This window comes from Mustela nivalis (assembly GCF_964662115.1).
Source record: "Mustela nivalis genome assembly, chromosome: 11".
NCBI classification, from domain to species: domain Eukaryota; kingdom Metazoa; phylum Chordata; class Mammalia; order Carnivora; family Mustelidae; genus Mustela; species Mustela nivalis.
The window spans coordinates 33602442-33625601 of NC_139030.1; the positions used below are offsets into that span (position 1 = coordinate 33602442).

The 23160-nt window shown below is 41.6% G+C and overlaps 1 protein-coding gene across 17 annotated transcripts in view; it reads left to right on the forward strand.

Annotated features, from left to right (window-relative positions):
- The window catches only part of LYPD6B (LY6/PLAUR domain containing 6B), a 177741-nt gene that overhangs the window by 80526 nt on the left and 74055 nt on the right, over positions 1-23160 (forward strand). For 2 of the 17 annotated variants that reach the window (XM_082690925.1, XM_082690917.1), the window contains exon 1: positions 8593-8663. The exons of the other annotated variants lie outside the window; for them this stretch is intronic. The gene's annotated coding sequence lies outside the window, so the exon portion shown is untranslated. Of the gene's footprint in view, positions 1-8592; positions 8664-23160 lie in introns of those variants that run through there. 17 annotated transcript variants of the gene reach the window in all.

Consider the following 23160-nt stretch of genomic DNA (forward strand, 5'->3'; position numbering starts at 1 on the left):
ACATGTCCAATCTGCTGGTTCTCCCCCACCTCCCAACTCTTCCCCACACACTGGAGAGGTCTAAGGGGAGCGGAACAGTGGGGAGTCCTGGTGCGATCCAGGCTGATTAGGGCCCCGGTGCCATTTCCCCCCTTTGTAAATGCAGTTCATTAGAATCCTAACCCCTTTCTAAGCAACACAGCCTCTGGGAGTACTTTAATCACTCTCATGAATTCTATTATTGTTTAACATGTTAGTTCTCTCTTTTTACCACCATGAGATACACTTTAGTTTTAGCATTGTTTTACCGAGTTGTAAAAATACCTGTATTAAATTACCTATATATTTACCGTTTCTTCTGCTTATCATTTCTTGCATATCAGATATTTCTCTGGGTTCATTTTCTTGCTTCCTAAAGTACATCCTTTGGGTGCCTGGGTGGCTCTGGCATTTAAGCATCGACTCTTGGTTTTAGCTCAGGTCATGATCTCAGGGTTGTGGGATCAGGCCCTGCATGGTGGGGGGGGGGTCCTCAAGCAGCGGGAATCTGCTGGAGATTCTCTTTCTTCTCCCTCTGTCCTTTCCTGCCCCTTGCACTTATGTGCTTGTTCTTTCTCTCTTTCAAATAAATCTTAAAAGCGCATCTTTTAGGGCATTTCTTTAGGGACATTTATTGGTGGTAAACTTTCCATTTTTGTTTAAAAGAATTTATTTATTCCATTTTCCTTCCTTTTTTTTTTTTTTGAGTTGCAGAAACCTAGATTTATTTATTTATTTATTTATTAGAAATTTTTAATTTTTTATAAACATATATTTTTATCCCCAGGGGTACAGGTCTGTGAATCGCCAGGTTTACACACTTCACAGCACTCACCAAAGCACATTCTCCTTTAAAAAAAAAAAAAAAAAAAAAAGGCTTCATTGGGCGTTGTAGATGTCAAAGAAGAAAAATTCAACCGAGTAAATTTGAAGATCTATTTGGCTTTGTTAATGGGTTCATGATCCAGGCAGCTGCCCATCTGGCAAGTAGAGGGGAGCCCTGAGGAGTTGTACAAAATGGAAGGTTTTTATAGGGTGGAGGATGGGGCAGGAAAGTTATTAGCAAAAGAAAAGACAGGATTGTTCCAGGCAGATCACCATACCCTAGGGGAATCCAGGGGTCTGATTCGATAATTTACCTCTTCTTCTGGGCCCTTGTGACAGTTTACCTCAGGGGTGCTTATCAGAAAATTCCTGACTGACCTTTTAAGATTTACATTTTTGGGGGAGGTTGAAACTGCAGTTAGGTTAGGTGTTAAGCCCCAGTTAGGTGACTTGGCCTTAAGAGATGCCATTTTGAGACTGTGGTTTCTTTTATAGTTAACAGTTCTATTCTCCTAACACTTTGAAGATTGGATCACTTCTGTTTTCTGACTTCAGTTGTTGCTTTTGGGAAATCTGTTTGTCTAACTGTTGGTCTTTTTTTGTGGGTGATATTATAATGTCATTGTCTTTGGTACTTTGCAGTATCACTTCAATGTGCCTAGATGTGGAATTCTTTTTATTCTGCTTAGTAAAGAGTGTTTTCTGTGTCTTTGGATTGGTGTCTTTCATTAACCTTGGCTGTTATGTCTCAAAACTGCCTGCCCTCCAATCTTAATTCTCTCCTAGGACTTCAATTTTCAACTTTCTTACTCCATGCTTCATGTCTCTTAATATCCTTTTAATATTTTCTGTCTCTTTTTATTGCATTCTGGTCACTTTTTTCCAGAACTCTTATTGGTTCAAGTGATTCTAACTTCAGCTGTGGTAAATATGAAGGTTAACTTGTCCATTGAGTTTTTAATTTGAATGATTTTATGTTGTTTCTGAAAATTCTCTTGGACTAATTTGTGAATATTTCTGGTCATTTTTTAAAGTCTCATTCATTTTTTTATTCCATATTCTATTACATGAGATATTTCATGTAAACATGAAATATCTCATGTAATAGAATATGGAATAAAAATCTGAGAGTGCTAAAGCACAATCTATCTAAGAGTGCTAAATATTTGGAAATTAAGGATGTCTTTCTGTTTCTGGCAACTCTCACTTATGTTACTTTATTTTCTTGGGTGTTGAGGAAATTCTTTTTTGAGAGCTTATATTTGATTAAATTCAATTGATAGCAACATTGAGGACTTAAATTGAGAGCTTTTCTCCAAGAAGATTTGCATTTCTTGTGTGGAGCTTGGGGGCAGGACTGACCTAGGACTATGTTAGCAACCTTCAGGGGGTCTTGACTTCACGAGTGTCAGATTCAGCTACCCAACCGTGTGAGGGACCCAGCATTCCATATCTGAAGCTGAAGCATCTGCTCCCAGGGCAATCCTGACTTACATGTATGCTTGCCACTTACAATTTTGAATTTATCTTACATTTTTTCCTTCCCTCCCTCTTTCTCTCTCTCTTCTTCTCTACTTGTGCATACACTCCTTTGGAATACTTTTTGTACTTTTTTGGTGTTCAGAAATGCAATATGAAGTTTGTTCTACTTATCTAGAGTTTTGTTTTAGCAAAAGGGCCTCTTAGAGTATAGGCTAGAAGCAGAAAATTTGATCTCTTTAGAGGATGCCCTACTTCCTTGTTTCTTCTCCGTCACAGCTAACTTGTACCTGATTACAGGCTGAGTTCTGGAACTACTTCTGGCTTATGGGGTGTAAGGGCCTATTTAGCCAGAGCGGCCCCACCTCAGTTGAACAGCCATTTTGTTGTTTATGCAGTAAAACTTAAATTGATCCTAAACCGCCGCCCCCCACCAGGGGAACTTACTTAAAAGCAAGTCTGGGAAACCAGTCCCAGGTAACAAAGCCCAAATACAAGGGTGGGTCAGGTCAGGTGGAGATAACGGCCAGAATGCAGGGATGAGTCGGGTCAGGTGGAGACATCCAGTCAGTAAAGTGTGCATACTGTCTCCCTAGCTACCAAGCAGTGTGGGCCCCACATTTTGGGCACCAATTATGACTAAGTTGATAGGCTAGTTCAAATAGCTACTATAGGGTGAATTGTAATTCAATTGGCCACCATGTGTGACCTAGCATGACTGTGCAGCTTTCTCTGTGTGTTACAATATCATTTGCCACCTGTGTGTGGTCAGGCTCAACCACATGGCCTCTGCTCTATAAAAGTTAGTCTGTGGGGCAGGGAGCGGTCTCCCTCTCTGTAAGGGGCGACCCCGACTGTCTGTTTGACGGTCGGTTTGATTCTGGATGCTTGACGGGAAATAAAGCTTTGCTTGACTTTAACTTTGTATCAGTCTTGCTCCTTTGACCATGGACCCATTATTGGGGGACCCAACATGGGGTATGATAGTGTCCCCATCACCCAGCATTTCACATACTACTTTCTGTATGCTCTTCTTTACTGATAACCCTGGGGTCATTGGTCAAAGGTGTTTCTTCAAAATACAGTATTATGTATGACAAAGACTATTTCTTTTAGGGGGAAAAAATGGATCCCATATTTAAGTATTTAATTTCTTTATAAGATATATTTTCAGCTAACTTGTGTCATGCAACTGATTTCTTTATTTAGAAGAAAAAATATAACCCATTATTCAAGTGGCTCTTTCCATTTAGATAAGGTATTGGCATCATTTGCTTCTTGAAAATTAGGTTTGTGTCTCATTTTTCTTTTTATACCTGGTTATACCTACCATGAAAAATTTTTCTGTAACTGAATGATATTTTTTTCAGGGATTTGGATATAGCATGTAGGTTTGTTTGTTTTTTTTCCCCTGCAAGATTTTATTGAATGCAGACACAAAAATTAAACCTTAAGATAGCATTTGAAATCTCCTGGTAGACCAATCTAAATAGAGCAAGTTGTTCAGTTTAAGTTATAGATCTAAATCATGGACTTTAGGGATATTTTCTGGAAACTGATTTTTTGTCCTGGTTCTAATCATTGGTACTGCATCTCCCTTCATATTATTGATGAGTAGCTGCTATGATTACATGAGAGAGTCTCACAAGGATGGGAAGTGGAGACAGAACAGTGCTTTATTTGGTGTTAAGCTAATACGTAGCATTTTTGCCTCATCTGGATACAGTCCTTTGAAGGAATGGGTAAGGTACTCTGTGTTCTTAGTGAAGAGTGGTAATAGGGTCTTTGAATGTGAAACATATCCTAATTTTTTTCTTTTCAAAAATAACGTTTTAAAACAAGTCAGAATTTCTGAAGGCAATTACAGAGCCACTTGTATTGACAAAATAGCAACAAGATGGGTTGTAGAAGGTTACATATCTATCCATTGCTCAGATGCTTAAGGACATGCCAGAGAACATAACACCTCCCTTTTCTTTTCTCTTGAGAGATGGCTTTATTTTTAATCTTGCCTAGTGTTCTGGTTCTTTTGATTATATTCCAGAAGAAAATCTGATGAGAATCACATAGGCCACCTACCTTAACCTCACAAATGAGAGGAAGGGAAAACTCACCAGGGGAATCGCATCTTTTTCCGGATGAAAAATGATAATTCCTGATTGATTGAAATGTCATACTGATTGGATGAATAGCAATCTGGGGGCTGTTGTATGCTTCCTAAATCTCTGGATATGTTCTTCAACACAAGGAGGTCTTCTGCTGGCTATCTACTGGGTACATGCAGGGCAAGAAGGACCAAGACCAAAATCTATGCTTAGGAAAGTTCTAAAAAAGCTATCTCCTCTAGATTTCTAAGACTCCCATAAAGAAACAAATATAAGAATTATTGCATGTGGGATTACTTAGAGCATTATGATTTCTCAAGCTTGAGAATATATAACTATAGCAAGCAGGGTATTTATTAAATTTTTTTTTTTTTAAGATTGTATTTATTTGTCAGAGAGAGAGAGTGTGTGAGCACAGGCAGACAGAGTGACAGGCAGAGGGAGAAGCAAGAATCCAGATGTGGGACTCGATCCCAGGATGCTGGGATCATGACCTGAGCCAAAGGCAGCTGCCTAACCACCTGAGCCACCCAGGCATCCCAGCAGGGTATTTCTTAAGAGCATGGCCTGAAGGAGTCAGGACAGATGGCAGGCCTGGGCTGCTCTCTGCATACCCTCACATTCTCTGTCTGAAAATCTTCCCTTTGGGATGGGTACAGTTAACTCCTTCCTTCAGAAGTGTAAATCACTGAGAATCATGAATGTCTTCCTCCTGGCTTTCAATTGGAGATAATCTTTGAATCAAGGGAATGTAAATCCAGTTGTGTAATAGGAAGGCTATCTACTGGGGAGGGGAAGATACCTTTGAAAGGAGGAGTGGGGAGTGCTGAGGGCTTGACAGAGCCACACCCTTTCCTATGACATTGGCAAGGATCCTTAGCTGGTGGTACTCATGCTGAAATAGAGGAGACCCCAGTGGGATTTATCCAGCTTTTCTGTTGGACTTTGTATCTTCAGAGCAGAGAACCCCTAGAATTCTTCCAGGTCCTTCATTTTTTTTTTTTTTTAATTTTTATGTAAATTCTAGTTAGTTAACCTGTTTTGTAATACTGGTTTCAGGAGTAGAATTTGGTGATTCATTACTTACATATAACACCCAGGGTGCATCATCACAAGTGCCCTTCTTAATACCTATCACTCATTTAGCCTGTTAACCACCCAAATCCCCTTTAGCAACCCCCATTTTGTTCTCTCTTATGTTTGCTTCCCTCTCTCGCTCTTCCCACCCCACCTTTCCTTCCTATGTGTTCATCTGTTTCCTGAATTCCACATCTGAGTGAAATCATACAGTATTTGTCTTTTTCTGACTGATTTCACTTAGCATAGTATACTCTAGCTCCATCCGTGTCATTGCAAATGGCAAGAGTTCATTCTTCTTGAGGGCTGAGTAACATTTCTCTCTCTCTGTGTATGTATCACATCATTATCCATTCATCAGGCTGTGGACACTATGAACACTGGGGCTCTTTCCATAGTTTGCTATTCCTGATAGTGCTACTGTAAACCTTGGGATGCATGTACCCCTTTGAATCTATATTTTTTGCATTCTTTGGGTAAATAGCTAGTAGGGCAATTACGGGGTCATAGAGTAGTTCTATTTTTAACTTTTGGAGGAAGTTCCATACTGTTTTCCAGATTGGCTGCACCAGTTTGCATTCCCACCAGCAGTGTAAGAAAATTCCCCTTTCTTCACATACTCACGGATATCTGTTGTTTCCTGTGTTGTTCATTTTAACGCTTCTGATAGGTGTGGGGTAGTGTCTTATCATGGTTTGTTTTGTATTCCCCTGATGATGAGTGATGTTGAGCATCTCTTCAGTGCCTGTTAGCCATCTGGATATCTTCTTTGGAGAAATGTCTCTTTGGGTCTTCTGCCCATTTCTTGGCTGGATTTGTTTTTTGGGTGTTGAGTTTGCCGAGTACTTTAGGATTTTGGATACTAACCCTTTATCAGATATGTCACTTGCAAATATCTGCTCACATTCGGTTGGTTGCCTTTTAGTTTCATTGTTTATTTTGCTGTGCAGTAGATTTTCTCTTGATGAAATCCTGATAGTTCATGTTTGCTTTTGTTTCCCTTGCCTCCTGCAGCATGTCTAGTAAGAAGTTACTATGGTTGAGGTCAAAGAAGTTGCTGCCTCTGTTCTCCTCTAGGGTTTTGATGGTTTCCTGTCCCATGTTTAGGTCTGTTATCCATTTTGAATTTATTCTTGTGGATGGTGTAAGAAAGTGGTCCAGTTTCATTCTTCATGTAGCTGTCCAATTTTCCCAACACTATTTGTTGAAGAGATCATCCTTTTTTCCCACTGTATATTCCTTCCTGCTTTGTCGAAGATTAGTGAACCATAAAGTTGTGGGACCATCTCTGGCTTTTCTTCTGTTCCATTGATCTATATGTCTTTGTGCCAGTACCATACTGTCTCTATGATTAGAGCTTTGTAATAGAGCTTAAAGTCCAGAATTGTGATGCCTCCACCTACGCTTCTCTTTTTCAGCATTGCTTTGGCTATTCAGGGTCTTTCGTGGTTCCATGTGTCCTTCATTTCTAACTCCATGCCTGGTGCCAGTAGGAGCTCTGTGTGTGCTGACTCTTGAGTGGATGTCAGCTCAGGACTTGGCAGCAAGGCTGGGGTAACAGGGAAGGAGGGAGAAGGAGATACAGAGACAGGTACCTGACACACTGAGGGCTAGCATGCTGAAGAGAAGCATTGTTAGATCTTTCTTTTGTCATGGTCCCAGTGCTTCTCATTATTGTTCTTCCTTTGGTGAAAAAAAGTGGCTTTTTGGGGCACCTGGGTGGCTCAGTGGGTTAGAGCTTCTGCCTTTGGCTCAGGTCATGATCTCACGGTCCTGGGATCGAGCCCTACATTGGGCTCTCTGCTCAGCAGGGAGGCTGCTCCCACCCCACCCCCCCACTGCCCACACCACCGCCAGCCTCTCTGCCTACTAGTGATCTCTGTCAAATAAGTAAATAAAATCTTAAAAAAAATAAAAAAGAGGTGACTTTTTTTTTTTTTTTTTAGATTTTATTTACTTATTTGACAGAGAGACATCACAAGTAGACAGACAGACAGGCAGAGAGAGAGAGAGGAAAGCAGGCTCCCCGCTGAGCAGAGAGCCCGATGTGGGACTCGATCCCAGGACCCTGAGATCATGACCTGAGCCGAAGGGAGCAGCTTAACCCACTGAGCCACCCAGGCACCCAAGAGGTGACTTTTTGTTTTTGTTTCTTTTTACTCCCCCAGGTTTCCACTTCTGCTCCATCCCAGGCCCTCACCTTTGGTCCAGGAGCCTGGGTGCTGTTAGCCTTGTGCTCAAATAGAGTGAATGCATCCCCCACTTCCCTGGATGCCCTTGAGAGGTCTGTCAGAACAGGACTTCAGGGGCAACCCTGCTCCTTCACCCCTTAAGCCTTGCCTTTCTCTGCTTTGGATTTACCCCAGACCCAGCCCAGAGCTTAGACTCTTGCTCAGGATGTAGTTTGTGCTGCTCTATTGATCCGTCCTCCAGACCCTGCTGCCAAACTGGCAAATTTCCAGATGTATTATGATCCTATTGTTCTAGGGGGAAAAAAAATTAAATGCTTTTTGAAGGTGGGGGAGGGGGGAAGTCAAAAAGTGCTTTAATTTGGACATCAGAGTGGTTTGGCTTGCGTCCTGTATCCATCCCAAGGAGTTTACTTAGGCAGACACCCACAAAGGGATTGATCAAGGAGGGACAGGGGTTAGTCATCCATCCTAGGCACCTGGCAAATTCTGTTGCACACCTGGAGACACAGTTAAGGTGCTTGCCAGGAAACCAAAGGTCTGTGCCTCTGGAAGAGGAAGGGGGCCTGGTCCCACTGAGTTACAGCAGGGCCAGATGAAGTAATTCTCCATGACTGGGGAGAGGAGCATCCCCTGTATTCCTCCTCCCTGGTCCTTTCACTGCTTAAAATTTGCATTCACTTCATCTGCATCCCACCAGATCTTTCTACCTGGGGACAGGAGGATGCTGTATGAAGTCTGCGTCCTTGCACCTGGTGTGTGTGGCTGGGAAAGGATATTGAGCCTAAGGACTGCCTTAGGATTCCTCCCCTGCCTAAAGTTTCCTACTTTAGAAAACTTATATCCCAAATGTCTGCAACTTCAGTTATAATGATACCTTTCCATGTTCGTTTGTTTAGATAGGCCACATTGCTGCTTACCATTGGCAACCCTCCTGGACTAGGCTGCTTTGGTTAATCACATGGATGTTGTGAGTATTATATTCACAAGTGGATGTAGAGAGGATAATTTGATTGAACTACAAATCCTCACCACACGAGCCACTCCTGCTTAACAAAAATATGTGAACCGGTTGTGATCTGGAGTTTCATTAATCTCTGGGATTATGCTGCTGGCACATTGGTTAAATTCTGTGATTTCTGTATCTTACTGTAATCATCGACTTTCTATCAAAGAACTTTGGACACAAAGCAGTGTCTTAGAATGTTTCAACATGAAGGTAGTTGTTGCTGTCCATTTGCAATCCAGAATTCATTTCATCTCCTATGGCTTTATGTTATAGCTTTCTTAAAGTTGTCAACATGAATGTGCTTCAAATAGCTTTTAGTCCTAATCTCGTGGTTCTGTTCATTGAAGATAAGCAGCGATTTCTTCTCTTCCTCCAGGTTCCCAGTGGGTCTAAATATCTCTTTAGTTGGGCTGGCAGGACCCAGTGAAAAAAGATGAGAAAGGAGGAGGGGAAAAACCAAAGTAGATGAGAAAATGCAAGAAATATAAAGAGAAGGGAGAGACGAGCAAAGCATTCTGGGAAGGTCACTAATGACTTAAAGGCTAGTCTTGAGTACAAGAGTTTAGGAGCCAAGGGTTAGAAAGGACCTATCTGCAGGCTCCCCAAAGAAAGTATGCATGTGTCCTAAGTCAGTCTCTTATGTGACTTGAAGGGTCACACAGAATATTCTCCAGCACAAGACAAAGGACAGCTGACTAGTAAAGTCTCTAGGGATGAATACAGGCTAACCAGAAAGGCCAGAAAGAATGGATGATTAAAATACTACTTTCAAAGAGAGACATCCCAGAAAACCCCACAGAACCAGAGGATATGAAGGTAGACTGCAGTCTCAGGTATCATTTTGGTCTTCCTTTTTTGTCTTAGAGCTGGCAAAACTGAGACCAGGAAGTGAGAAGTGATGAGCCCAGAGCTGCAGTGAGTGGCTGAGCAAAGCCGTGCATCGTGGGGGCTTTCCATATAGTTGTGCTGCCTTTTCTAGAAATGTAATCCTGGGCAAGTCAGAGCTGTGTGGCATAGAATCACATAAAGCTGGCCAGACCAGAGTTTGATTCATTACATCAAAAGAATAGCCATGTCTAAAATGGAGTTCATCTTTTTGACGTCTTGAAAACTCTTTCCGGGCTGTGCTGGACTCTCTCCATGCACAGCAAATAGAAGCAGCTTTCTCAGGGCAGCCCAGGTGGCCTGGCATGGACTTACACCTGAAAGCATGACGTGGAAACGTGTTCCCCATCCATGTGATTCCATGATTTGATTTCCATTTGGGCAAGGAGAAGGGGACTTAGGGAAGGTATATAGGTTACTAACATGGAGAACAGGAGTCCACGCATTCTTCAGGGATGGGATCAGATGTGGCTTAGATTTCTCAATTCACTGAAGCTCCAGTGGGTCCAGGGCACCCCCCACCCCCGCCGCCGTTTTGGTAGCCTCTTTTGTGCAGAAGGAAGTGAACTCATTGGCAGCTGCACACCGGGAAGGGGAAAAGCTTCAGAACTCCTGGAGAGCTACTTAGGGAAGAGAGTTACCGCTAAAGATGAGGACAACGTATTTCCATCTTACAGATGTGTGGTTTGTTAAGTGCACTTGGCCCTGCCCCATTAAATTAGCCTTTCAATCTCAGTAACTTGTTGGAAGAATTACTAGGGCTCTGCTTCATTGCTCCGTGGCAGGCAGTTTAGTAGAACACTTTGGTAGCAAACGTCAAGACAGAATACCGAGACAGAATTATGGTCTACCCAGAGCCCCTTAGCTTCTGTGGACTGAAGCTTTTATTTATTTATTCATTCTTAAAATTTTTTCTCTGGTATGTGTACTTGTAGCAACAGAACCAAGGGCAATTATGGATCAGACACTTTACTGCTTATTTAGTTATATTTCATTGTTCTGTTTTTAGTAAGTTCTAGATCTCCTGTGATTTAAGTGATTCACAGCCTCTTGGTTTATCTGGGTTGCTTCCTCTTAGCTACACTGAAGACTTCAATGGTCTTACAGTCTCGTATTCGGAGAGACTGTGCTGGAGAGATTCTGAAGTGCCAAGTAGCATTTGTGAACTGGTGCTGTGTGGTACTCTGTGGTCCATTTAATGAAATTCATGCATGCCCAGTGTCCACGGTATTCTCTGGTCTTAGTATCTACCCCTGTCCTTTTAACTTAGGTGGTGGACTGGAGCTGATATAGTTGGTATACACTGGTCTCGTTTTAAGGTGGTAAGTAGACATAGTGGCTGATTTTTCCTCTTTTGGATAAACTCTTGGAGAACGTGTTTGGGAACCATGCAAAGTGGGCACCTTTTAACAGTGTCAGAGCCACGAAGTCAAAATTCATTCAGTTCTTGCTCTGTAAGGTACACTTCTATATATATTGGTGCAGTATTCACAGATTCTTGGGCCATTTGTTTGGATCAAGTTTGACTTTTTCGTAGAGTGCTGTTCTTTGCTGGAATAAGGGCGAAGAGGATGTTGGGAAGATTTCTACCATCTTTCTGTCTTGGTTTCACTATTGAGATGCTGGGATGGAATGTGAGTGATTGGAAAGAGTTAAAAAAAATCATTCATTCATCACGTATTTATTGAATGCCTACTTGGTGCTAGGTGTATTGGAGATGCAATATTGAACAAAACCGAGCCCGCTCTCTGGGCATATGTTAGATTTGGGGAAGAGAGAAAATGAACCTGTTTCTGGTGGTAGTAAGTGTTATGCACAAACAAATAAATGGGGGGAAAAAAGCAACAAGCAAGTAGAGAAGGGGCTAAGGAGTACAGGGATTGCTGTTGTAAAGAAATATGGTCAAGAAAGACCTTTCTGATAAGGAGACAATTGAGCAGAGAGTGGAAGGAATAAAGGGAAGCAGGAAGCCCTGTGGATATCAGATGGAGAATGTCTGCGCAGAGGAAGTCCAAGGATGTACTTAGTCAGCATCTCCCTGCAGCCTTCCTTGAAGGCCCAACTTATTTTTCTTGCTCCTTCTTATATACAAGCTGAATATTACCATTTTTACCATAGGTTTATGCAGTACTTACTATTAAGTGAGAATTATGCATGCAATATACTTTATTAAGGCTGCTGCTGTTAAGCACCAGATTCGTTATCTATTACATGGAGTTCTGATTTAAAAACAACAACAACAAAAAAAAACAAAAAACAAACTATAGACAAAAAGGAGACTCCAGCTCATGAAACTCTTTATTACCTCTTAGGTATTTGTAGGCCTAGGAAACTATTCCTCTGGGGATGGGAATGCTACATAAATGTACAATTGTTTTACTGCCCCTGCACTTCAGACCACTAGAAAGTGTTCATCTGAAATAAAAGCAGGTTTGCTTGGGGATAGATTTGAATCAATGATATAACTTGAAATTGTGCCAGCAACCCCATTCTCTCACAGTGTATGCTGCGGTACAGGGAAGTGTTGCTATAGGGGGAGGCAAAGGAATGCGTTGGTTTAGCATTAGCCAAATCTGGACGTAAGCCAGGATCCATCTAGAAACCGTATCGTTAATCCTTGTTGTCAGTCACTGTCCACCGGCCCAGAGCTATCAAATCAAGATCTTTGAGGCTGGCATACTATAGTCAACAGTAGTGAGGCAGACAAAGTTAGGGATATGAAGAATTAATAAGAGGATGCCTTCGAATTTTTAAACCAAAGTTATTTTGGAATCCTGGAAAATATTCACAAGATATTCAAGAATCAACTCTTCAAAGCAGATTACTCCTAGTTATATCTGATTCCACCCCCCGCCCTGGGTCCCTTGTAATTCCCCCATTATAAGCTGTATTTTGTAAATATTGAGGGGTCCTCTAGGTAAAGAGGATATGGTTCAGTTAAACATGCTTATGAATGAATAAATATGGATTTTTCAATCTATTTCTATGAAAGTTTAAAACATTTTAAAAGAATCAAGCATCAGAAATCAAATGAGAGCTAATTTACCAAGAGCAGAGCTAATATATCATTTTTAAGGGGCATTTTTCTGGATTTCTCTTTCCTTGCCATCTTCCAACCCCTGCCCTTCCTCCCCCTGGCAGCCCCACCATTCCTGCCAACCGGCTGCATGGGGTGCAGTTCCTCTGAGCTCTGACTGTACTGTGTATGTCTCAATCATGGTTATGGGCACTTGTGAATTCAGTATCTGTCCAAGGCTTTCTGGAAAAAAGGGACCATGTCCTTGAGCTCAGAATTGCCAGCACTTTGTGTGATACTTGACATGTAATGGGGTTCTGTGTCTGTTTATTGAAGAGATGAGTGAATGAATGAATGAAGGTATATATCTGGTTCTGAACTTCCTGGTAACCAAAGCTAAAAGAAAAATAGATCGATTACACAGTTCTCATAGGCATAGATTAAACCGAGCATTCCTTCAGAAGATACAGTTCTCATCTTGGTGCTAAGTTCCTGAAAGTATCTTATAAAACATGGTATAAAGGTAGTGAGTTATAAGAAATGTTATTTTTAATACTCCATAAGCTCCTCTGGCCCTGGCCTCAATGAAAGAAATCCTGTGGCTTTTGGTAGAGCCTTGCTGCTGGATGCTAACTCTGGCTCCCACAGGCTCTGGGTTTTCATTAGCTTCTTAGCAGATTCCCTGCTAGAATATTCTTTTTCCCAGATGGCAGTGGGCCCACAAAAGAGCTTCCTTTGTGCTGCTGTATTTTATTTTCATGATTGCAACTATCTAATAGATACTGTACTGGAAGATTTTATTGTGCTATGAAGCAAAGTGTGTGAACTAAGGGAAAAGCTCCAGTAGAAGCAAGTTGTAAGGTTGCTGTAGTCAGTTTAAGACTTGCAGCCTGCCCTGGCCGGTGGGGTCCTCCAGTTACCTCAGACAAGTTGCACTTGCTGACCTTTTGAGCTTTCTTTCTTCCTTTTTTTTTTTTTTTTAAATTTTTAAAATTTTAAAATAAATATATAATGTATTTTTAGCCCCAGGGGTATAGGTCTGTGAATCGCCAGGTTTACACACTTCACAGCACACCCCCCCCCCCATGTCAATAACCCCACCACCCTCTTCCAACCCTACCCACCCAGCAACCCTCAGTGTTCTGTGAGATTAAGAGTCTCTTATGGTTTGTCTCCCTCCCGATCCCATCTTGTTTCATTGATTCTTTTCCTAGCCCTCAACCCCCCCCACGTTGTATCTCCGCTTCCTCATATCAGGGGGATCATATGATAGTTGTCTTTCACTAAGCATAATACCCTCTAGTTCCATCTACGTCATTGCAAATGGCAAGATTTCGTTTCTTTTGATGGCTGCATAGCATTCATTATATATATATATATATATATATATATATATATATATATATCACATCTTCTTTATCCATTCATCTGTTGATGGACATCTAGGTTCTTTCCATAGGTTGGCTATTATGGACATTGCTGCTATAAACATTTGGGTGCATGTGTCACTTTGGATCACTATGTTTGTACCTTTAGGGTAAATACCCAGTAGTGCAATTGCTGGGTCATAGGATAGCTCTATTTTCAACTTTTTGAGGAACCTCCATGCTGTTTTCCAGAGTGGTTGCTCCAGCTTGCATTCCCATCAGCAGTGTAGGAGGCTTCCCCTTGCTCTGCATCCTCACCAGCATCTGTCATTTCCTGACTTGTTAATTTTAGCCATTCTGACTGGTGTGAGGTGATATCTCATTGTGGTTTTGATTTGTATTTCTCTGATGCCGAGTGATGTGGGGGCATTTTTTCATGTGTCTGTTGGCCATCTGGATGTCTTCTTTGTAGAAATGTCTGTTCAGGGGCGCCTGGGTAGCTCAGTGGGTTAAGCCACTGCCTTCAGCTCAGGTCATGATCTCAGGGTCCTGGGATCGAGTCCCACATCGGGCTCTCTGCTCAACAGGGAGCCTGCTTCCCTTTCTCTCTCTGTGATCTCTTCCCTTCCTCTCTCCTACTGTGATCTCTCTCTGTCAAATAAATAAATAAACTCTTTAAAAAAAAAAAAAGAAATGTCTGTTCATGTCCTTTGCCCATTTCTTTATTGGATTATTTGTTCTTTGGGTGTTGAGTTTGCTAAGCTCTTTATAGGTTTTGGATACTAGCCCTTTATCTGATATATTGTTTGCAAATATCTTCTCCCATTCTGTCAGTTGTCTTTTGGTTTTGTCAACTGTTTCCTTTACTGTGCAAAAGATTTTAATCTTAATGAAATCCCAATAGTTCATTTTTGCTCTTGCATCCCTTGCCTTTGGCAATGTTCATAGGGAGAAGTTGCTGCGGCTGAGGTCGAAGAGGTTGCTGCCTGTTCTCCTCAAGGATTTTGATGGATTCCTTTTGCACATTGAGGTCCTTCATCCATTTTGAGTCTATTTTTGTGTGTGGTGTAAGGAAATGGTCCAATTTCATTTTTCTGCATGTGGCTGTCAAATTTTCCCAACACCATTTATTGAAGAGGCTTTTTTCCATTGGACATCCTTTCCTGCTTTGTCGAAGATTAGTCGACCATAGAGTTGAGGGTCTATTTCTGGGCTCTCTATTTTGTTCCATTGATCTATGTGTCTGTTTTTGTGCCAGTACCATGATGTCTTGATGATGACAGCTTTGTAATAGAGCTTGAAGTCCGGAATTGTGATGCCACCAACATTGGCTTTTTTTTAAATTTAATATTCCTTTGGCTATTCAAGGTCTTTTATGGTTCTATATAAATTTTAGGATTATTTGTTCCATTTCTTTGAAAAAAGTGGATGGTATTTTGATAGGAATTGCATTAAATGTGTAGATTGCTTTAGGTAGCATAGACATTTTCACAATATTTGTTCTTCCAATCCAGGAGCATGGAACATTTTTCCATTTTTTTGTGTCTTCCTCAATTTCTTTCATGAGTACTTTATAGTTTTCTGAGTATAGATTCTTTGCCTCTTTGGTTAGGTTTATTCCTAGGTATCTTATTGTTTTGGGTGCAATTGTAAATGAAATAGACTCCTTAATTTCTCTTTCTTCTGTCTTGTTGTTGGTGTAGAGGAATGCAACTGATTTCTGTGCACTGATTTTATATCCTGACAATTTACTGAATTCCTGTACAAGTTCTAGCAGTTTTGGAGTGGAGTCTTTTGGGTTTTCCACATATAGTATCATATCATCTGCAAAGAGTGATAGTTTGACTTCTTCTTTGCCAATTTGGATGCCTTTAATTTCTTTTTGTTGTCTAATTGCTGAGGCTAGGACTTCTAGTACTATGTTGAATAGCAGTGGTGATAATGGACATCCCTGCCATGTTCCTGACCTTAGCGGAAAAGCTTTCAGTTTTTCTCATTGAGAATGATACTTGCAGTGGGTTTTTCATAGATGGCTTTGATGATATTGAGTTATGTACCCTCTATCCCCACACTTTGAAGAGTTTTGATCAGGAAGGAATGATGTACTTTGTCAAATGCTTTTTCAGCATCTATTGAGAGTATCATATGGTTCTTGTTCTTTCTTTTATTAATGCATTATATCACATTGATTGATTGTGGATGTTGAACCAACCTTGCAGCCCTGGAATAAATCCCACTTGGTTGTGGTGAATAATCCTTTTAATGTACTGTTGGATCCTATTGACTAGTATTTTGGTGAGAATTTTCACATCTGTGTTCATCAAGGATATTAGTCTGTAATTCTCTCTCTCTCTCTTTTTTAAGATTTTTTTTTTTTATTTATTTGACAGACAGAGATCACAAGTAGGCAGAGGCACGCAAAGAGCAAGGAAGGGAATCAGGATCCCTGCTGAGCAGAGAGCCAGATGTGGGGCTCGATCCCAGGACCCCTGAGCCAAAGGCAGAGGCTTTAACCCACTGAGCCGCCCAGGCATCCCTGTAATTCCCTTTTTTGATGGGATCCTTGTCTGGTTTTGGGTTCAAGGTGATGCTGGCCTCATAAAATGAGTTTGGAAGTTTTCCTTCCATTTCAATTTTTTGGAAGAGTTTCAGGAGAATAGGAATTTATTCTTAAATGTTTGGTAGAATTCCCCTGAGAAGCTGTCTGGTCTGGGCTTTTGTTTGTTTGGAGATTTTTTTTTTTTTAAAGATTATTTATTTATTTATTTGACAGAGAGAGATCACAAGTAGGCAGAGAGGCAGGCAGAGAGAGAGAGGAGGAAGCAGGCTCCCTGCTGAGCAGAGAGCCCGATGCGGGACTCGATCCCAGGACCCTGAGATCATGACCTGAGCCGAAGGCAGTGGCTTTACCCACTGAGCCACCCAGGCAGCCCTGTTTGGAGATTTTTGATGACTGTTTCAATCTCCTTACTGGTTATGGGTCTGTTCAGGTGTTCTATTTCTTCCTGGTTCAGATGTCCTTTTGGGCTTTTTGAGGAAGGGACTGTTTTCCCAGTTAGAATACAGGTGAGAATCAGCTATGGATATCTGCTTAATTAAAAAAACAAACATTTTAGGGGGTGCCTGGGTGGCTCAGTGGGTTGAGTCTTTGGCTCAGGTCCTGATTCTGGGGTCCTGGGCTGCATCAGGCTCCCTGCTCAATGGGGAGCCTGCTTCCCCCTCTCTCTCTGCCTGCCTCTCTTCCTACTTGTGATCTCTCTCTCTCTGTGTCAAATAAATAAATAAAATCTTTAAAAAAAAAAAAAAAAGGTGAGGGGCACCTGGATGGCTCAGTGGGTTAAAGCCTTTGCCTTCGACTCAGGTCATGAACTCCGGGTCCTAGGATAAAGCCCTGCATTGGACTCTGCTCAGTGGGGAGCCTGCTTCCCCCTCTCTTTCTGTCTGCCTCTCTTCCTACTTGTGATCTCCGTCTGCCAAGTAAATAAATAAAATCTTTAAAAACAATTTTTTAAACCAGTCGCTTTTGGGAAGAGAGAATCATGCTGAGAAGAATGAAGATAGTGTTGCAAAGGGAAAGAAGATGGATTGCTTTTTGTGTGGGTGGGAGAGAGAGGAGAGATACTTGAGAAGTTCTTTGATCCAGCAACAGTATTTACTGAAATGTTTTTAAAGGATGTATTTTCTTGTAAGTTGGATAATCACTTAGGAGAGAAGACATTGAGAGGTGCAGTGCTCTGAATCCCAAGACATTCTGAGGAGAAAGGGCAAGAAAGATCTTTATTGAGCATCTACTATTTTCCAGGCACCTCTTGAAGAAAGACATTTCTCTCTCTTCTCAATGTTTGAGACAGTTTTCTTTTCCTTTGGACTCTTATGGTCGAGGAAAGGGAAACTGCATTAATGATGTTAAGTAAGTTATTAAGATCATTTAGTTAGTGTCTACTTTCTCAAAGCCATTATCAGATCCACTTAGTGTATCCCAAAGCTCAGGCTTGTGTTGTTTTTTAAATTTTAAAAGTGCTCTAGTGGTTTCCCATTTGTTCTGAACCCATTGAGGCTTCAGAGCTGTTGCAAGGCGGGTACATTTAAGGGCACATCTAGCATTCTCTGTACACAAAAATACATGTCTTATAGATAGGTGTATATATTTCAAAAATATGTAGCTATTTTTGGAATCTCTCCTTAAACATTTATTTAAAAGCATTACGTCTAGAACATAAACTCAACAAGACCTAGGTTTTTTTTTGTTGTTGTTTTATTTTTGTACATTTTGTGTAATGTAACTCCCGTGCCTATAACCAAGCTCAGCATCGCAGTCACTCAATACATGCTTGTGCATGCAGGAGTGAAAGAATCATTATAGTTCTTTATGTCAGGCATTAGTTAGTCAACTTTGTATTAGTAGACATTTAGATTGTTTCCATTTTTTCTTTTATTAACTATACTAATCCATGCTACAATTGAGTCCTTTATCTATACATTGTTGCTTTTTATAAACAAATACCTTTCATTATAATAGATTCCTGGGAGTGGAATTGCTGGGTCAAAGGATACATATTTTAGATCCTGATACTACCTTTTTGGGTGCAGTTCAGCACAGTGGGTCAGTGACCCTGTCCCTCCCTCCCTCCCTCCCTCCCTCTTTCTTTCTTTCTTTTTAAGATTTTATTTATTTATTTGACAGAGAGAAAGTTCACAAGCAGGCAGAGAGGCAGGCAGAGGGGGGAAGTAGGCTCCCCGCTGAGCAGAGAGCCTGATGTGGGGCTCGATCCTGGAATCCCAAGATCATGACCTGAGCCGAAGGCAGAGGCCCAACCCACTGAGCCACCCAGGAGCCCATCTTTCTTACAGTGTGTAAGATGATCTGTTTCATCTAAACTTGGCTGATACTAGGAGCTATTGTTCTTACATATACATGTATATATGTATGTATGTATGTATCTTTTAAGTCAATAAATTTTTTTTTAAAGATTTTATTTATTTGACAGACAGAGATCACAAGTAGGCAGAGAGGCAGGCAGAGAGAGAGAGGAGGAAGCAGGCTCCCTGCGGAGCAGAAAGCCCGATGTGGGGCTCGATCCCAAGACCCTGGGATCATGACATGAGCTAAAGGCAGAGGCTTTAACCCACTGAGCCACCCAGACACCCCATAAGTCAATAGATTTTTGTTTAAGGAATGTTGCATGTGATTCCTTCCATTGCCAGTTACCTTGGTTCTTCCAAAGTCTGAGTCCTCATCTTCAAGGTAGCCCTTTTAAGAGAACTTCTGCTCCAACCACTGTTGTCATTGTCAGTCAGTCCACAGTTCTTTTCATTGTGCTTCTTTGATCTCCACTTGACTGTGGACATACTTGAAAAATTCCCCACCTGAACTTAACATGAAATGCTCTCTGATCATTTACTCCAAAGGCAGCGACCCATGTTTCAAATCACTTTTACCATAGAACTTTCCTGTTTGAAAATCCAGCACAGATCTCATGTGGATGGATGTTCTGAAAGGCTGTTTTCATTCAGTGTATTTGCTTTTTGTTTTTTACGGTATCATTAAATTCCAGAATTTGGAAGGCTTACTGCTTCATCTAAGTTTCTACTTATCCTGCTTAGGAGCTTGGGCAATAGAGTGTGTTTTTTTCCCTCCTCAGTTGGGAGAGACTGTGGGATGGTATTATTCAATGAAATTATCTTTTTAAGCCTCAGTTTCTGTTCTCTTTGTTACTCTCTGCACCCCTTGTTTGAATACATGGACTCTGTCTCTGGTCATTGGTCTAGAGTTAACTGTACGTCATTAACAAGTGGAATCTGCCCACTCTCTGACAGACCATTCCTGCATTTCTAAACCAAATTTAACTCTCTGGGAGTGATCTGCCATTGGAAACATGTGCTCTCTTGTCCCCAGCCCAGCCAGCCAGTGTGCGTGACTGAGATGCCATAGGCGGTTCTTGTTGGCCATTAAGGATGTCTGACCTTGATCTTTGCCCCATAAGCCCTGTGGATGGGAAAAATCTGTATGTGACCAACAGCTCTCTTTACAGTACTTGCTTGATAGAAATGACTTACTGTTGGTCTCTTTCATGGGTTTTCAGCAGAGGCTTTTACAGAACTCAGAAGCTTGTGTGCAACACTCTTCAAAAATGGTGTTACCAGTACTTTGTCTTCTGAAGTAGTGTTTTCTTCTCTTTGGGTCACATATGTGAACTGTGTAAACCAGTATATTCCTTTTTGCTTTGGTTACCAGGAAGTTTAGTACCAAATGTAAATCTTAATCACTCATTCATTCGTTTTACTCAGTAAATAGACTTAGAGCCCCTATTACATGTCAGGCCCCATAAAAGTACCGGGGATTCTGAGCTTAAGGACACAGTGTCCACCCTCCAGCAAAGTGGTTCGAGTTCCAACTCAAGAAGGAATGTCCTGCCTCCTCGAGTCTTGCTTTGGATTCTTGCCCTAGACGGGGAGAGCCCAGCTTTTCCCATGGAACATAACCCCTCTCCACTAAACTTATTAGCACTAGAAAGAAGGCAGCTCATTTTCCTTTCAGGTGTAGACAAAGGCTGCTGTTGTCCCAGAGTGAAGGGCCTTTGGTGAGTTGATTAGCACACAGCCTGGCCTGTGCTGATTTTCAGATGGAGACCATCAGATACGATCTGCCACCTCATTAGGTTGACACTGTTCCTGCCCCTCTTGTAATAATGTCACTGGAGCACTTTACAGTCTTAGTAAGTGCTGTAAGCATACACTACCCGGGTAATCCAGGGTCAGTGGCGGCAGATGCTTGAAAAAGCACTTGTTTTCTCATTCCCTGCTGTGTTTAAGGTATAACAGGCCAAGATGTATAATAATTGGGCAGGTTTAAATATTAGAGGAGCAGAACTTGCAGCAATATAACTATTTTTATCTGTGATTCTAACTTGTACTTTTTCAAGATCAAGGGGACAATGAAGAAAATTAGATGATTGCTACAGACTTACAGAAGTAAGCTCATTTATTCTAGAGAAGAGAAGGCAGAAAGGAGCCTTCAAGTATTTGAAGATATATAAGATAGGCAATAATTAGGAACTCCTCTCCTTTTCAGTGAAAACAGGAGAAATATGTCTTGTATTGATTCACAGAAGAATTAGGTTAGGCTGAGAGCTCGCTGACTAGAGACCAGAGAAGCCTGTAGGCAGGGGGAAGGGGAGGTGGTGCAGGCTCACCTGTTTCGAACTTGTTTTGGTCTTTTAGTAGGCAGTTATTTTCTTGGTCGGAATTGGGTTCCACAAGCTGATTTGGAGGGTGCTATCAGACCGTGTGCTAATTCATAAAAGCATATAACCTGCCCTTGGAGAACCACGTGGGTGTGGTGGGATTTGGGGTGTCCTTTCTCTGTGTAGTGGGTTACAAGGATGTGGTGAGGAGGGGCGGGGGAGAGTGGACATCTGGCTCAGTGTCATAGAGCTAACACCATCTTCTCTTTGGGTCAGAACTCAGAGACCAGGGTGCTGGATGAGCTTGTGACGCAGTGCTTAAAAGGGTAGGGAGCTCCCTCAAAGAACCAACGTGGGAGGGGGGGTGTCTAAAGCAGACCTGTCTCAAAGCATCAGGGTGGAGAGATTTCTTTCTGTCCCTAGGATTCTGACATAGATTAGTGCCCTTTCTCTGATAAGTGAAGCCTAGAGGAGGTAAATGGGAGAATTCTAACAGCAGAATTTGATAGAGAATAAGGGTGTCCCTCCAGGGGACAGGCAGCTGAATCCTTGACTCTCTGAAACTTAGCTAGATTGGATTCACCTGCTGGCCATGAGGGCCAAGGTCCCTCCCATAGGCTTAGATTCAAATAACTTCTTTAAACTCATCTTTCTTTTAAGGTACTTCTGTAGCATTGCATTTTTATTCCCCATACTATATGAAAAGATTTCCCCTAGCTTTTATGGTTAGATGACCAAGAAAGTAAACACTGATTCTGAACTTCTAACATGTTAGCCTGGTGAATTTCAACAAAATCCAGCATCATGGTATAAGTTCTTTCTTTGTTCTTGAGTCTGCTCTTTCTCCAGGAGAAGTCTTCTCTCTTTGCCCTATTTCTGATGATTGGCTAGGGCAAAAGGAGAAAAAGCTGCAGTTGGAAAAAAAATAAACTTATGTGAAATAGGGTTTGGCCAAAACATAAAACTGTGCTATAGACTTACCATGTACAAATCTTGTTTAAACTGTGATGTTTGTTTGGTGTCTACTGTGTACTGCAAGGAATTGCAGGGTAGTAGTCAACACTTTTGTGGCGCTTATGGTCGTGGGAAGCAAACAGACAAGCAGTGAAATCCTATCAAGTAGTGATAAGTAAGGAAAAAAGAAGTAAAGCTGGTAGGGAGATTGGGAGGGCCTGGGAAGGTCTAGTGTTTTAGATCAGCTGGTCAGGGGAGGCCTTTCTGAAGAGGTGACGTTGTAGCAGAGATCTCCATGAATCCAGGGAGTAAGCCATGTGACTATCTGGTGGGAGTGTGAGGAGAGGGGTCATTCAGGAGACAGGATAGCACATGCAAAGGTCCGGAGGCTGGGCCAGAAGTTACTTGATGTGTCCTTTGGGAGGAGATAGGAGAGAGAGATTGGAGAGGTAGCGAGGATTCGCCAAGCTGGTTTGCAATGAAATGGAGCAGTCTTCCATTTGTTTGTACTGGTTTGCAGCTGGTTTGCAATGAAATGGAGCAGTCTTCCATTTGTTTGTACTGGTTTGGCTTTGAAGTTTTTGACTAAGCACCTTTACATATACTGGTCAGGTAATGAACCTCTTGGATACCTTGCTGAACATGTTCGCTGGTTTAATTGCTCAGACATGTTAGCCCTGACAGTTCATCAAAAAAGGTATTTGATGGGAATGTGCAAAGGAATCTGGAATTTCTGCAGTTTATTAGGCTTATCACTAGAGACTTCGTTTTATTTAGATGCTGTTTTTTAAGTGAGTAATGTGACTAAAAGCTTTCTACTTATTTGAATAATAATATATGAACATGGTAAAAATGCAGATACTATCTTTTAGTGAAAATAAGGCTTCCCTGTCTCCTAGTACTTGAGAAGCAACTGCTGTCAGTACATTGTGTCGGCAGGGTGTTTCTGGAATGTAGGAGTGCTGACAACACTGACTCCCTTGTTGACCCTCCACCTTGTTCTCCCCTCTGGTGTGCAGATGGTGCCCCTTGAGATAACTACCCTGGGACCT